The 17377-nt window shown below is 45.9% G+C and overlaps 1 protein-coding gene and 1 pseudogene across 9 annotated transcripts in view; one reads left to right on the top strand and one right to left on the bottom strand.

The window, feature by feature from the left end:
* EHMT1 (euchromatic histone lysine methyltransferase 1) overlaps nucleotides 1-17377 on the bottom strand; it is a 202643-nt gene that overhangs the window by 174099 nt on the left and 11167 nt on the right. The window lies entirely within an intron of this gene.
* Nucleotides 1826-6733, top strand: LOC115836301 (annotated as a pseudogene).

Below are 17377 nucleotides of genomic sequence, written 5' to 3'. Positions count from 1 at the left end.
TTCCAGGTGAACAGACCTGAATGAAGACAAGGCGTAAGTGACTGGATCACTAGGCAGAGCCTCTAGGCGGAGGGGCAGAGAGTGCAAGGCCACAGTCGTCTGACAACAGCCAGGGGGCCACATTACCTGCAGCACAGCAAGCCAGGAAAAAGTGACAGGAAAGAAGTTCAGAGGCAGGCAAGGGCCAGGCTCTAAGCAGAGCCCAGAAGCCACAAGAAGTCTGCGTGCAGAGCAGCAACACCTGGCAAAGACTGCTGCCCCTGAGCAGACGGCACAGGGGCCACCAAAAAGCAGGGAGAAGAAGCTAGGACCCCATCACAGCCATGGAGTGCAGAAGGTGTGTCATAAAGGTAGAGCCGACAGCGTCTCCTGGGAAATGCCATTCTACAGATGGTGTCTAGCACTGCAGGGCAAGAGGCAGACCAGGAGAGCTGCGTTTCATGCTGGGCTGAAGGTGCCTATCCGTCTTCCATGCAGTCGACATGGAGTCAACTTAGAGCCACAGCAAAGAGGTCAGCCTGGGGCATGAGGCTGGGGTCAACAGAGGACTGGATGGCTCAGGGAATAAGGACACACACAACACGAGGACCAGACTGGGCCTTGGGGCACATCAATATTTAGAAGTCAGGCTTAAGAGGTGAGTCCTCCAAACAGGACTGGGAAGAAAGAGGTGGCACAAAACCAGAAGAGTGGGGTGCTCTAGAAGCCAAACGAAGACAATTAATCCCAGTGTTTTTTCTTGAATTACGATAACAAATGCTGGTGAAAGGACCAGTAAGACGAAGGCTGAGAACTAACCAATGACAATGTCTGGGTCAGTGGTGACCATAACCAAAAGGGCATCTGAGGAGTGGGGGAGCCCAAAGCCTGCTGCAGCAGCTCAGCCACGTGGGGACTAGAAACAGCACAGGCAGAAGGAAACCTGAGTGCCTGGAATTTAAGGTACAGAAAGGTAAGGAAGAAGCTGAACACAAATAGCCGTGTTTTCAAAGACAGTAGGAGATAATGTTAAAGCTGAAAAGGAGTTAAGACATCCAACATTACAAGATTTGCGGCAGTGAGGGGGTCAACCCCAGCCTCCAATTCGGCCAGAGCTCATGACAACACACGTGACTTGCGAGATGTGAAAACAACAAAACAACAGAACTGCACCACACCTCCCCCACGCCACCCCAGCCCACACGCACGTGGGCCTCCCCCACGCCACCCCAGCCCACACACATGGAACCCTGGAGGCAAAGATTGGAGTGAGCTGAGATCACGCCACTGCACTCCAGCCTGGGCAACAGAGCAACACTCTGTCTCAAAAAGAAAAGTAAAAATAGAAGTAACTAATTTTAATAAATTGCCTTTAACTCGGTATAGATCCAAAACATCATCAACATGTAACCAATATAAAATAATTAGTACCAAAAAAGAGTGTGAACTATCTTACTAAGCCTCTGAAATCTAGTGTGCATTTCACACAGCATATCTCAGTTCAATATGGCCATGTTTCAAGGGTCTGAGGCCCACATGGGGCTGCAGCCACGTTTCTGGAGATCACAGCCACCTCTCCACTCAGCGCTGCAAGTGCAAAAGCCAACCCTTCTCTAAGATTCCATTTGGAATCCAGTGAAAAAGACACTTGTGTATCAGTCTGCAGCAGAGACAGAAACACAGACGGCCTTCCTTTAACCACCTACACGAGGCCCTCTTCGCTGCTTCTATCACACCCTGTTTATCTCTTTTAATAGCAATTACCAAAGTGTGTAATTGTTTGTCTTTCTCAAAACTAGGACACAAGGGCTTCTGTAAGTACGAGGCAGACGCCACGTGCATTCTCATGCGGCTCCCAGTGCAGAAGCTGGCACACGAAGGCAGTAAGTACTTGTTACAAAAATCAACAAATTAAGGAACACATGAATGGATAAACGGTTCCTGTCTACACTGAGAAGTCAGTTAATTCCAAAAATATTCACCCTGGGCCACAAAAACATACGTAAATAAATCAAGGCACAAGCCAATTCCGGCCCTTTCTCCTTTTGTATCAGGTTACACAACAATCTATCAAGGACCTGAAGTGTGCCAGGCAACATTCAGTGGGTTGGGGAACCAGCAAAGCTAAATAAGCAGGCCGCGGTGGCTCACGCCTGTAATCCCAGCACTTTGGGAGGCCGAGGCAGGCGGATCATTTGAGGTCAGGAGTTCAAGAGCAGCCTGGCCAACATAGCGAAACCCTGTCTCTACTACAAATACAAAAATTAGCCGGGCGTGGTGACACACACTTGTAATCCCAGCTTCTTGGGAGGCTGAGGCAGGAGGATCACTTGAACCTGGGAGGTGGAGACTGCAGTGAGCCGAGATTGCACCACTGCACTCCAGCCTGGGCAACAGAGGGAGACTGTCTCTTAAAATAAATAAATAAATAGAGCCCTAACCTCAAAGAGTTTACAATCTAGCAACTGAGACAAACAAAAAGACCAATAATTAAAACACAAAATAAATGTTACACCAAAAGATGAGGTGCTTTGGAAACAATGACTAGATCTCAATCAGGGGCCAGCGAACTACAGCCCGCCACCTGTTTCTGCACAAACTGAAAGCTAAGCAAGATTTTTAGGCTTTTAGATACATAACTCATAAAAAGTATGTGAATGTTTTTCGCCGGGCCAGTGGCTCACACCTGTAATCCCAGCACTTTGGGAGGCTGAGGCAGGTGGATCACGAGGTCAGGAGTTCGAGACCAGCCTGGCCAATACAGCGAAACCCTGTCTCTATTAAAAATACAAAAATTAGCTGGGCGTGGTGGCGTGAGCCTGTAATCCTCTCAGCTGCGCAGGAGGCTGAGGAAGGAGAATTGCTTGAACCAGGGAGGAAGAGGTTGCAGTGAGCCGAAATTGCACCACTGCACTCCAGCCTGGGCAACCAAATGAGACTCCGTCTCAAAAAAAAAAAAGTATGTGACTGTTTCAAGAGTGATATGAAACTTAGATTCCAGTTTCCAAACATTTCCAGTTTTACCAGCACACAGCCACCCCCACTTGTTTACGTATTGCCTATGGCTGCTTTCCTGCCATAAGAAAGCTGAGCAGCTTCCCAGAGACCCTGCACGGGCCTCTCGGTGGGCCACAGTGCTGCTCCGCAATGCTCAGCGGGATCAGCCGTGCCGAGTGCCACCTGGTCACCGTACTGCTACTGCCATTTACCAAGACAGTTCACACCCATTGTCAAAACAAGAAGGGAGGAGCAGCCCTCAAGTGCTGTGCCTTTAATCCACACCGCAACTGCAATTGTATGGCAAAGCTCTCTGTTCAACACGCAATGACACGTCAGATGGGGGTGAGAAGACAACGCATGCTGCAGGTGAAGTACTCATCACAAAGTTCCCAACTCTCTGGAAGGCAGCAGTCAAGTCAAAAAAAATTAAGAAGCTCAACAAATCCAAATGAGAAAAACGCAGAGTTCCACACCTACACACATCACCATCAGGCTGAAACCACAGACAGAGACTCTCAAAAGCAGCGACAGAGGAGCAACGTGTCATGAACGAGGGTCCTGAGAGACGAGCAATGGTTCCTCATCAAAACCACGGAGCACAGCCAGACAACACCCTCAGAGCGTTAAAAAAAACCTTTATACAGCTGGGCGCGGTGGCGCACGTCTGTAATCCCAGCACTTTGGGACGCCAAGGTGGGTGGATCACGAGGTCAGGAGATCTAGACCATCTTGGCTAACACGGTGAAATCCCATCTCTACTAAAAATACAAAATACACCACTGGGAGTGGTGGCGGGCACCTGTAGTCCCAGCTACTTGGGAGGCTGAGGCAGGAGGATGGCGTGAATCTGAGAGGCGGAGCTTGCAGTGAGCCGAGACGGCGCCACTGCACTCCAGCCTGGGCGAGAGGGTGAGACTCTGTCTCAAAAAAAAAAAAAAAAAAAAAAAAACCTTTATACACAAAACTACCTTCATAAAGGAAAAATAAAACATTCCAAGATAAATAAAAGTAGAGAGTTCGTCACTGAAAGACCTAAGAGTCCTTCAGGATAAATGAAAGGACACTAGACAGTAACTCAAGCCCACATGAATAGAGAGCACCAAGGCCAGGCACGGTGGCTCATGCCTGTAACCCCAACACTTTGGAAGACTCGAGTAGGAGGATCTTCTAAGACCAGGAGTTGGAGACCAGCCTGGGCAACATAGTGAGATGCCATCTCTACAAAAAAAAAATTAAAAATCAGCAGGGAATAGTGGCACGCACCCACAGTCCCAACTACTCGGGAGGCTGAGGCAGGAGGATCTCTTTAGCCCGGGAGGTCAAGGCTGCAATGCTATGATTGTGCCACTGTATTCCCACCTGGGTGACAGAGCGAGACTCTGTCAAGAGGGGAGGGGAGAGGAGGGGAATGGAATCAAGAGCGCCAGTAAAAGCAGCTACACAGGTAAAGTATAAAAGCAGCTACAGAAGACAGTATAAATGTATTTTTTTATTTATAATTTGTTTTTTCTCCTGTATGATTTGAAAGACAATTGCGTAAAGCAGTAACTATAAATCTGCGTAGATGGGCACACAGTGTAATTTGTATGACAATAACAGTACAAGGGCAAAAGAAATTAAGCTATGCCCAAATAAATAGTTCATATACTATTGTAATAAAGTTAGTATTAATAAAAACTGCATTATCAAAAATTAATATACTAAATTGTAATCCCCAGGACAACCAAGAAAACAAATAAAAAATACAGTCAAATAAACAACGAGGGAATTACAATGGTATACACTAGAAAATATCTAACACAAAAGAAGAAAGCAATGAGTCAGGTGTTGTGGTACGCCTGTAGTCCCAGCTACTCAGGAGGCTGAGACGGGAGGATCCTGTGAGCCTGGGAGTTCAAGGCCACAGTGCGCTATGATCATGCCTATGAATAGTCACTGCGCTCCAGCCTGGGCAATACAGTGAAACTCCATCTCCCTGAAAAACAAAAACTAACTGAGACAGAAAGTAACAAAAAAGACAGAAGACACAGAAAGCAAATACAAAACAGACAAGTATAAATCCTACCTTTCAGTAATGACATTAGATGAAATGCATTACCTGTCCCACATAAAAAGTAGAGATTGGGGGAACAGATTAAAAAATTTGGGGCCGGGCGCGGTGGCTCTTGTCTGTAATCCCAGCACTTTGGGAGGCCAAGGCGGGTGGATCACCTGAGGTCAGGAGTTCTGGACCAGCTTGGCCAACTTGACGAAACTCCATCTCTACTAAAAATACAAAAATTAGCCGGGCGTGGTGGGGGGTGCCTGTAGTCCCAGCTACTCAGGAGGCTGAGGCAGGAGAACTGCTTGAACCGTGGAGTTGGAGGGGATGGGGGCGGAGGTTGCCAGGAGCCGAGGTCATGCCACTGCACTCCAGCCTGGGTGACAGTGTGAGACCCAATGTCAAAAAAAAAAAATGTGATCTTAGTCCCATGAGCTTCTTCCTGATGAGCAAGGAAGCCCTTGGGTCCAGACTGTCCTCCCGGAATGACCCCCAAACACCCGTCTCTGCCCCTGCCTGAAAGGAAGACATGGCGCCAGCCCCTGACAGAGGCCAGAGGAAGAAAGGAACAGAACAAGCGGCAACCAAGCCCACTAGGAAGCACAGCACGAAACGAAACAGGCTTCAGAAACAGGCTTAGCAAGTGAGCGGCAAGCAGACTGGGAGAGCGAACACACGAAACAGGCTTAGCAAGTGAGCGGCGAGCGGACTAGGAAAGCGAACATAGACAAATTTGGCCAACCACGTTCTTCAGGGCAGATGAGAATTGATTCCAAAAATCCCCAATTTCTGGGTAATAACATTTGTCAGCCATCCACAAGCGTCTGCACTGCTTGGGAGGAGGATGAAGAGGCACTGCATTGTTTGACCAGTGCTGAAGTGACAGAATTTGAAGATATTAAATCAGGTTACAGAATAGATTTTTATTTTGACAAAAATCCTTACTTCAAAAATAAAGCTCTCTCAAAGAATTTCATCTGAATGAGAGTCATGATCCATCTTCAAAGTCCACGGAAATCAAATGGAAATCTGGAAAGGAAACTCTTCAAGTCAAATGCAGAATAAAGCCAGGAGGAAGAGGCATCCTGAGGAACCAGACAGGTTCTTCACCTGGTTTACTGGCCATTCTGAAGCAGGTGCAGATGAGTTAGGAGAGGTCAGCAAGGACCATACTTGGCCAAATCCATCACAGTGCTCCTTGGTTCCCAATATGGATGATAAAGGAGAAGACGAAGATGATGAGAAGGAGGAACTGGAAGACACTGATGAGGAAGTGGATAAGGAGAAGATAACTAATAGAACACGCATGGATTAGAACCTTCCTTTTTTAAAGCTGTCTCCAGTTCCTGGGAGCAAGGTGCAGTCTTGCTTTTTCCCTCTTATGCTCACCCAGTTCTTGAGGTCTCTTTTGTCTACACCGTGGATCTCAACTTATCCGGGGCGGGGAAATACCTTGAGGAGAATAAAATGTGAAAAGAATCTCTACCTCTTTCTGTTTCAAACTCATTTTTATCCCTTCCTGTCTCAATAAACTTGTATGGTATCAACATCACCATGTTCTATGGAAAAAAGAACAACTTTCTGCCCCCTTTGCGCTGTTGGAAGCTAAAGGGCGCCAGGCCCCTATGATGCAGAGAATTCTAGTATTTTTTCCGTCTCTGCATATTGGGCTCAGAGAAAACATGTATCTACTTGCTCTTGTTTAAAAAAAGAAAATTTCAGACCAGGCACAGGGGCACACACCTGCAATCCCAGCACTTTGGGAGACCAAGATGGGAGGATCACTTGAGGCCAGGAGTTCAAAACCAGCCTGAGCAACATAGGAAGACCCCATCTTTACAAAAAATTTAAAAATTAGCTGGACATAGTGGCAGATGCCAGTGGTCCCAGCTGATCAGGAGGCCAAGGTGGGAGGATTGCTTGAGCCCAAGGTCGAGGCTGCAGTGAGCTATGATCACACCACTGCACTCCAGCCAGGGTAACAGCAAGACCAGGTCTCTAAAACACACAAAAATAAAACAAAACAAAAATTAAAATTAAAAGCTTTAAAAAATAAGGTTACAGGTCAGGCGCGGTGGCTCAAGCCCATAATCCCAGCACTTTGGGAGGCGGAGGCAGGCGGATCACCTGAGGTCAGGAGTTCAAGAATAGCCTGGCCAACATAGTGAAACCCCATCTCTACTAAAAATATAAAACTTAGCCGGGCACAGTGGCGCATGCCTGTAATCCTAGCTACTTGGGAGGCTGAGGCAGGAGAATCACTTGAACCCGGGAGGCAGAGGTTACAGTGAGCCAAGATCGCGCCATTACACTCCAGCCTGGGCAACAAGAGCAAGACTCCGTCTCTAAATAAATAAATAAGGTTAGAGAAGGCCAGCAAAGGGTGGGTCTCAAATGTCTGGTGGGTTGACTGGGCATTCTGATATCGCAGCTCCTCCTCCGGCTGATTAATGGGGAGGTGCAACGGACATCCTTGCAGTCTAAGATGACAACTTTAAAAATAAAATCTCTTCTATCAGGTAAGAAAATACATATATATGATTCAACTGCTGAATCTACAAGATCCAATCTCAGATGGAAAAGACTAAAAGAGACATCCCTTCAACTGAAGATACAAAGAGATTAAAAGTAAAAGGCCAGAAAAAGATATAGTATGCAAAAATAAACCATAAAAAAACTGAAGTGGCTATACTGATATCAGACAAAATAGACTTTAAAGCAAAAACATTTATAGAGACAAAGAGGGACATTTCATAACGAGAGAAGGGTCAGAACAACCAGGCAGACGTAACAACTATAAACACACGCACGATAACATAGCCTCAAAACACGAGGCAAAAACCAACAGACCTGAAAGTGAGAATGTAAAATTCAACAGTACTGTAGGTCTCATACCCTACTCTCAATAACTAATAGAACTAGAAAGACAATGAGAAAGAATGAGGAAGACTTAATACTATCAACCAATTCAATCTGACATATAGGGAACATTCCACCTCATCAATTCATAATGCACATTATTTTCAAGCACTGATGAAACATTCCCCAGGACAGAATATAATACGGGATTTTTTTTTTTAATCTAACAAATTAAACACACTGAAATTATACAAAGTATAATTCTGACCATATAGGAATTACATTAGAAATCAACAGAACAAAGAAATCTGTGAAATACCTAAATATTTAGAAATTAAATGACAACTTCTAAAGTCACAAGGGAAAATAGAAAATATTCTGAACTGAATAAAAATGAAAATACAACATATCAACATTTATAGGAAGCAGCTTATTTTTTCCTAGGATACATGTAACAACAGAAATGTATGGTCTCAAAGTTCTTAAGGCTGGAAGTCCACAACGAAGGTGTCAGTAGGCCGTGTGGTCTGTAATGGCTTTGGAGTGCCATCCCCTGCCTCGGCCAGACTCTGGGGTCTGCTGGCCATCCCTGACACTCCTTGGCTTATGGAAGCATCACCCCAGTCACGCGCCACTTCTCCCTGTGTGTCCGCATGCTGTCTTCCTTCTGTGCATGTCTGTGTTCACAAGGCATCCTTTTTTTTATGAGGACACATAAGTCATACTGGATTAGAGGCCTACCCTACTCAACCATGATCTCATCCTAACTAATCTGCAATGACCCTATTTCCAAATAAGGTCAAATTCTGAAGTACCGGGGTTTAGGACTTCAACATATTTTTTAAGGGAATGCAATTTATTCTATAACATAGCTAAAAGCATTAAGAAACTAGCAAAAAAGTAGGCCGGGCGCAGTGGCTCACACCTGTAATCCCAACACTTTGGGAGGCCAAGGCGGGTGGATCATTTGAAGTCAGGAGTTTGAGACCACCTCGTCCAATGTGGTGAGACACCATCTCTACTAAAAATACAAAAATTAAGCCGGGCGTGGTGGCTCACGCTTGTAATCCCAGCACTTTGGGAGGCCGAGGCGGACGGATCACGAGGTCAGGAGATCGAGACCACGGTGAAACCCCGTCTCTACTAAAAATACAAAAAAATTAGCCGGGCGTGGTGGCGGGCGCCTGTAGTCCCAGCTACTCGGAGAGGCTGAGGCAGGAGAATGGCGTGAACCCGGGAGGCGGAGCTTGCAGTGAGCCGAGATTGCGCCATCGCACTCCAGCCTGGGCGACAGAGCGAGACTCCGTCTCAAAAAAAAAAAAAAAAAAATACAAAAATTAGCCGGGCATGGTGGCGGGTGCCTGCAATCTCAGCTACTTGGGAGGCTGAGGTGGGTGGATCACCTGAGGTCAGGAGCTCGAGACCAGCACGGCCAACATGATGAAACTCCATCTCCTAAAAATACAAAAAATTAGCTGGGCATGCTGGCGGACGCCTGTATTCCCAACTATTCAGGAGGCAGAGGCAGGAGAATTGCTTGAACCCAGGAGGCAGAGCTTGCAGTGAGCCGAGACTGCACTGCTGCACTCCAGCCTGGGCGAAAAGGCGAGACTCCATCTCAAAAAAAAAAAAAAAAGTTGCTTCTCTGAAAAATTCAACATAACTCACAAAACTTTAGCTAGAATGACCAAGAAAAAGAGAAAAATGACCCCACTTACTAAAATTTATTAGCGTCAAAGAGGAACAGAAGCCCTGACAGAAATAAAAATGGTCACAGGGAACCCTATGAGGAACGGCATACCGGAAACTAGGTAACCTGGATGCCATGAACAAATTCTCAGAAAGACACACAGCAACAAAGGTAACTCAGGAATAAACAGAAAACCTACACACCTAGAACAAATAAGGAAATTAATAATTTTTAAAGCTTCCAACAAAGAAAAGCCAAGATCCAGATGGCTTTGCAGGTGAATTCTAACAAACATTTAAAGGCGTGATAACCAGTGCTTCACAAACTCTTCCCAAAAACGGAAAAGGGAAATACGCTTCCCAACTCATTCTATGAAGACAGTATTACCTTTGCACCAAATACACAAAGATAACGCACAGAAAACGACAGGCACTTGCCTGTAGTCCCAGCTGCTCAGGAGGCTGAGGCAGGAGGATCACTTGAGCTCAGGAGTTCAAGACTGCAGTGAGCCATGATGGCACCACTGCACTCCAGCAGGGCCACAGAGCAAGACAACCTATCTAAAATAAAATTAAAAAAAATTTTTAGGCCAGGCGCAGTGGCTCACAACTGTAATCCCAGCATTTTGGGAGGCCAAGGCAGGCGGATCATCTGAGGTCGGGAGTTCAAGACCAGCCTGGCCAACATGGCAAAACCCCATCTCTACTAAAAATACAAAATTAGCCTGGCATGGTGGAGCATGCCTGTAATCCCAGCTACTCGGGAGGCTGGGGCAGGAGATTCACTTGAACCCAGGAGGCGGAGGTTGTGGCGAGCCGAGATTGCACCATTGCACTCCAGCCTGGGCAACAAGAGTGAAACTCTGGGCCGGGCGCGGTGGCTCACGCCTATAATCCCAGCACTTTGGGAAGCGGAGACGGGCAGATCACGAGGTCAGGAGATCGAGACCATCTTGGCTAACACGGTGAAACCCCGTCTCTACTAAAAATACAAAAAAATAGCCATGAGTGGTGGCGGGTGCCTGTAATCCCAGCCACTCAGGAGGCTGAGGCAGGAGAATGGCGTGAACCCAGGAGGCAGAGCTTGCAGTGAGCTGAGATCACGCCACTGCACTCCAGCCTGGGCCACAGAGCGAGACTCCATCTCAAAAAAAAAAAAAAAAACAGGGAAACTGTCTCAAAAAAAAAAAAAAAATTTTTTTTTTAAAAACAGGTACCTACAGACCAACATAATGCCACTTATGAACAAAGACGCAACAATCCCCAACAAAATACTAGCAAATCAAACTCAGCAAGATTTAGAAAGGATTAGATACCATACCCAAATGGATTTAGGGCAGAAACGCAGGGCTGGCTGAGCATGTGGAAATCAATGTAAGACACCATATCAACAAAGGGAAAAACTACATAATCATCTCAACAGATAGAGAAAAACATTTGACAAAATCCAAAACCCCTTTATAACGAAAACACTCAACAAGCTAGAAATAAAAGGGGATTCCTCAATCTAATAAAGGGCATCTACGGAAAAACTCACAGCTAATACCATACCTAAAGGTGAAAAGCTAAAAGCTTTCCCCTACAACAGGAATGAAGATGGGAATGTCAGCTTTCACCACTTCTATTCAACATTTTACTGGCCAGGGCAATTAGGGAAGGACAAAAAAGTGTCCAGATTTAAAAGGAAGAACTACAACTCTATTCCCGAATGACATAATCCTATATTATAGAAAATCCCAAGGAATCCACACCAAAAAAAATTCAGCAAAGTTGCAGGATACAAGATCCAATATATAAAAATCAATTTTATGTCTATACAATTGCAATCTAAAAATGAAATGTGGCCGGGCATGGTGGCTCACGCCTATAATCCCAGCACTCTGGGAGGTGGAGGTGGGTGGATCCTGAGGTCAGGAGTTCAAGATCAGCCTGACCAACATGGTGAAACCCCGTCTCTACTAAAAATACAAAAATTAGCCAGGCGTGGTGGCGTCCACCTGTAGTCCCAGCTACTCAGGAGGCTGAGGCAGGAGAATGGCGTGAACCCGGGAGGCGGAGCTTGCAGTGAGCCGAGATCGCACCACTGCACTCCAGCCTGGGTGACAGAGCGAGACTCCATCTCAAAGAAGAAAGAAAGGAAATGCAAGGGACCCAATCTTGAAAAAGAAAGACAAAGTCGAAGGACTCACATGTCCTCATTACAAAACTTACTACACTGCTGCAATAATGCAGACAGGGTGGAAACTTACTACACTGCTGCAATAATGCAGACAGGGTGGAAACTTACTACATTGCTGCCATCATGCAGACAGGGTGGCACTCGCATAAGGACAGACGTACATCAATGGAATAGAACTGAGAACCCAGAAATTAACCATCACGCTTATGTTCAACTGATTTTCAAAAAAGACGGCCAGGCAATTCAATGGGGAAAGCACAGTCTTTTCAACAAACGCTGCCAAGCCAACTGTACATGAAAAGAATGAAGCCTGGATCCTACCTAAGAGCATATACAAAAATTAAGTCAAAACGGATCAAAGACTTAAATGTAAGAGCTAAAACTATGCAACTTTTCCAAGGAAACATAAACTCCCTGGTTTGGACTGGGCAATCAGACACGACAACAAAAGCAAAGAAACCACCGGAAGAACAAGGTGGATTTCATCAAAAATTAGAAACATTTGTGCTTCAAAGGAAGGCATCAAGAAAATAAAAATTAGGCCAGGCGCAGGGGCTAACGCCTATAATCCCAGCACTTTGAGAGGCCGAAGCAGGTGGATCACTTCAAGTCAGGAGTTCAAGACCAGCCTGACCAACATGGTGAAACCCCGACTCTACTAAAAATACAAAAATAAGCCGGCGTGCTGGTGCACACCTGTAATCCCAGCTACTCAGGAGGCTGAGGCAGGGGAATCGCTTGAACCCGGGAGGCGGAGGTTGCAGTGAGACTAGATTGCACTCCAGCCTAGGTGACAGAGCGAGACTCTGTCTCAAAAAAAAAAAATTAGAAAGTGAAAAGAAACCCACAGAATGAGAAAAAAATATTTGCAAAAAAGTAGAGCAGGGTGGGGGGTCGGGGAGGGAGGATTAGGGAAGGCCTGCTAATGGGTAGGAGGTTTCTTTTTGGGGTGACGGAATGATCTGGAAGTAGTGGTAATGACGGAATGATCTGGAAGTAGTGGTAATGGTTGGACCACTCCAGACATACCAAAGGACCCTACTGAGGTGCACATTTTAAAATGTGGATTTTATAGTAAATGAATTACATCTCAATAAAAATAAATCATCTGCTCCTAGACTGATATTGGAATATGGCAATAGCTATCGGTGTAAAGACATTTTCAAAGATGAAACACAGAAAATTGTATCACAAATAAGCACTTAACAGATTAACAGTTCCAGTAACTTTTATGATGGGGAACATTAACTTTGAACCCCAAATAAGCAAAATGTTATCCCCCCAAAAATTCTGTTCTTCTAATCAGTAGATCTGTATTACAAAAAAAAAAAAAGTAGTCAATTATATTTTGATCTTTGTCAACAAATATTTGTGGAGTTATCCTTGATTTTGCTCCTTGGTGCATGAGTCTGAAACACTATCCAGCCTGCTCAGAAAGAGTTTGCCACCCCTGGAATAAACCACCCAGGAGCTGACCTGAGCATGCCTTCTCTGTCCGGGTGAATGGCACCGCCACTCACCCTTCCGTTCAAGCAGAGAACCCAGCATTTGGCTCCGGCCTAGTCCCACAAGTCATCCTTGTGCCCTCCTCATTTACCACATAACCAGTGACCACCCACTTCCTGAGGACTGCGTTTGCTGCCTCCACTGCCGTCCGTCTACAATCCATTCTTCACACGGCAGCAGGAAGACCAGGAAGGAAGCCAGAGCCTAACACGCAAACCTGATGAGGTCACTCCCTGCCTTGAAACCCTCCTACTGCCCTTATTACAAGGATGAGAATCATTAGCATGGTCTCCACAGCTCCATCAGCCCACCTAGGTTAGCAACCTGCCCCATGTGATGCTATACCCAGGAATATGATCAAAGGAACAGTCATTAAATGCTTTAAGAAGTGGTCTAGGCCGGGCACAGTGGCTCACGCCTGTAATCCCAGCACCGTGGGAAGCCAAGGCAGACAGATGGCTTGAGTCCAAGAGCTCAAGGCCAGCCTGGGTAACATGGTGAAACCCTGTCTCTACCAAAAATACAAAAATTACCTAGGTGTGGTGGCACGCACCTGTAATCCTAGCTACTCGGGAGGCTGAGGCGGGAGGACTGCTCGAGCCCAGGAGTTTTAAGACCAACCTGGGCAACACAGCGAGACCCCATCTCAAAAACAAAAACAAAAAAAAAGAGCACAACTCAGACTACATCTTCGTGCATTCGCCTCTGCATTTTCAAGGTGAACTGGGGCTGAAAGGTTGACTTACTCCCACCTGCACCTCTCAAGTGCCTTCTGTGATTCCTTCCCAACCCTCCCCCAACCCTGGAACGAACACCATTCTACTGCACCATCCTAGCCCAGAGCAGAGCCAGCTCTAACATGTACCAGCCACATGGGAAAGTCATCGAACCCCTCGACAGAACAGTATCATCTACTGCATCTAAGTGACGCTTAATAAGGGGGATACATTCTGAGATATGTGTCATTAGGTGATTTCATCACTGTGCAAACGTCAAAGAGTGCACTTCTGCAAACCTATTACACACCTAGGCTGTACGGTGTAGCCTTTGGCTTCCAGGCTACAAACCTGCACAGCGTGTTACTGTAGGTAAGTGCAACACAATGATACCTGTGTGTCTGAACACAGAAAAGGCAGTGCACTACCCTACTACAAAACAATGCCCACAACATGACTAGGCAGTGAGAATTTCTAGCCTCTATTATAATCTTTTTTTTCTTTTTTTGAGACAGGGTCTCGCTCTGCTGCCCAGACTGAAGTGCAGTGGCACCAACACGGTTCACTGCAGCCTTGACCTCCTGGTCAAACAACTCCCCCCACCTCAGCCTCCCGGAGTAGCTGGGTCTACGGGCACACACCACAATGCTCAACTAATTTTTCATTATTTTTTGTAGAGACAGGTCTCATTATGTTGTCCAGGCTGATATTGAACTCCTGGGCTCAAGTGATCCTCCTGCCTCAGCCTCTCAAAGTGCTGGGATTACAGGTGTGAGCCACCACGCCTGACCTCCATTCTAATCTTAGGGGACCACCTTCATGTATGTGGTCTGCCATTGACCAAAATGTCCTTAAGTGCCACATGACTGTATATTCATAAACATCATGAAATATGCACAGTAATTAAATACTGGTGACCTGCCAGGAGAAGAACTAGTGGCTAGGGAGGTACTTTTTCAATTTTGTTTTATTTTTATTTTTATTCCAAGACGGAGGTTCACTCTTGTTACCCAGGCTGGAGTCCAATGGCACAGTCTCAGGTCACTGCAACCTCCACCTCCCGGGTTCAAGGGATTCTCCTGCCTCAGCCTCCCGAGTAGCTGGGATTACAGGTGCCTGCCATCATGCCCGGCTAATTTTTTTATATTTTTATTAGAGACAGGGTTTCACCATGTTGGCCAGGCTGTTCTTGAACTCCTGACGTCAGGTGATCGATCCACCCGCCTCAGCCTCCCAAACTGGTGAGATTACAGGCATAAGCCACCGCACATGGCCATACTTTTTCAATTTTGAACCATGTAACTGTCCTATATGCTCAAAAAATTAAATCTAAACACCCATATCATGACTAACCCATGCCACTCAAGCCAAGCCTGCTCACTGGCCCCTACTTCCGCTCTCCACGGAGCAGCCAGGGATCATCTTTTTAAAGTATCATTCCATGCCTCAAATCTTCAAGGACTGTCTACAGTGGTTATGAAACTTCTCAACTTGTTACCATGGTAACAAGGCCCTGGATAACCTTGCCCTGCCTCTCCAGCTTCATCTCATGCCACTCTCCCCTTCTGACCTTGTAATTCCACTGTGTACCAAAGGATACAGACCTCACCCAAATCACAGTCGAGGAAACCGGGACTTTTCTATGTCATACACCATGCAGCTACCAAAAATACTGAAGGCACGAATGCATGTCAGGCAACACTGGACAGAGGAAGTACAACGGCACATAATCACTGATTACCACCAATTTTAAATAAAAACACATACACTCACGAGGATCAGGAAAAAAACAGATGACAAATATACGGCATCCTGAGGTTTCTAGGTTTGTTTTCTAAATTTGTTAAATGCCTAATTTTTGTTAATGTACACTTTGTACACCTTCTCATGCCAATTCATGTCTCACATCCTTTAAGACCTACACTATGTGTTGGACAAGAAGCTGTTAAAGGAAAAGAAAGACCTGGACTAACTCACCTTCCTCAAGGAGCTTTTCCCCACACATGTGGCCGCAGCAATTATGGCCATCCAGCAGCCTCTTCTTGTTTACTTTTAACTGACTCTCATTTCGTACTCAGTAATATTTGCTCTGTTCTACTATTAAATTTTGTAAAATCAGGGACCAATCTCAAAACTTTGTATGTCCTCTTACAAATACCTGGAATTGCACTGCATAAACAGAAAGTGCTCAAAAGAGCATCTTAAATATACTGTGATCAGAACCAGCCTATTACAACTAGAATACAGCAAGAAATCCACAAGCTTTTCCGGAATGAAACAGCAGCTCACAGTGATGTTCCTGGGAAAGTGGCCTCTTATCCAGGACACTCCATTTCAAAGGAAATGCTACCTCTGAAGAGTTATAGCAGCCACTTTAGCTTTGTTTTTCAAAATCAAAAATCATCAGATTTTTTTTTTAATACATGAAAATATTAAAAGTTAAAGAGAAGCAAAACAGTAAGAAAGGAGAATTCTCAGTCCCGGAAGTAATGCCTTCTGTATCATACCTGCCACGGGCCAAATTAACTGGGCTCTAATAACTATTCTCAGCCGGGCGCAGTGGCTCACGCCTATAATCCCAGCACTTTGGGAGGCCGAGGTGGGCGGATCACCTGAGGTCAGGAGTTCGAGACCAGCCTGGCTAACATGGTGAAACCCCGTTTCTACTAAAAATACAAAAAACTGGACCAGGCGCGATGGCTCATGCCTGTAATCTCAGCACTTTGGGAGGCCAAGGAGGGCTGATCACAAAGTCAGGAAAGCAAGACCATCCTAGCTAACACAGTGAAACCCTGTCTCTATTAAAAATACAAAAAATTAGCCAGGCGTGGTGGCGGGTGCCTGTAGTCCCAGCTACTTGGGAGGCTGAGGCAGGAGAATGGCGAGAACCCAGGAGGCGGAGCTTGCAGTGAGCCAAGATCGCGCCACTGCACTCCAGCCTGGGCAACAGAGAGAGACTCCATCTAACAAAAAAAAAAAAAAAATTGGCCAAGTGTGGTGGCTCACGCTGGTAATCCCAACACTTTGGGAGGCCGAGGCAGGCAGATCACCTGAGGTCAGGAGTTTGAGACCAGCCTGATGAACATGGAGAAATCCCGTCTCTACTAAAAATACAAAATTAGCCAGGCATGGTGGCAGATGCCTGTAATCCCAGCTACTCGGGAGGCTGAGGCTGGAGAATTGCTTGAACCTGGGAGGCGGAGGTTCCAGTGAGCCGAGATTGCACCATTGCACTCCAGCCTGGGCAACAAGAGCAAAACTCTATCTCAAAAAAAAAAAAAATACAAAAGCAAATAACTATTCCCTACCTGGTTTGCTGAGTGAGCAACTTAAAATCAAACTGCCCACTTACCTTAGGATAAAGGCATCCATCAACCATGCTAAATCCAATGAAATTATTTAAAAAAA

This window comes from Nomascus leucogenys, chromosome 8 (assembly GCF_006542625.1).
Source record: "Nomascus leucogenys isolate Asia chromosome 8, Asia_NLE_v1, whole genome shotgun sequence".
Taxonomy (NCBI): Eukaryota; Metazoa; Chordata; class Mammalia; order Primates; family Hylobatidae; genus Nomascus; species Nomascus leucogenys.
The sequence above is the reverse complement of the archived record's forward strand: the minus strand, read 5'-3'. Positions and strand labels throughout refer to the sequence as shown.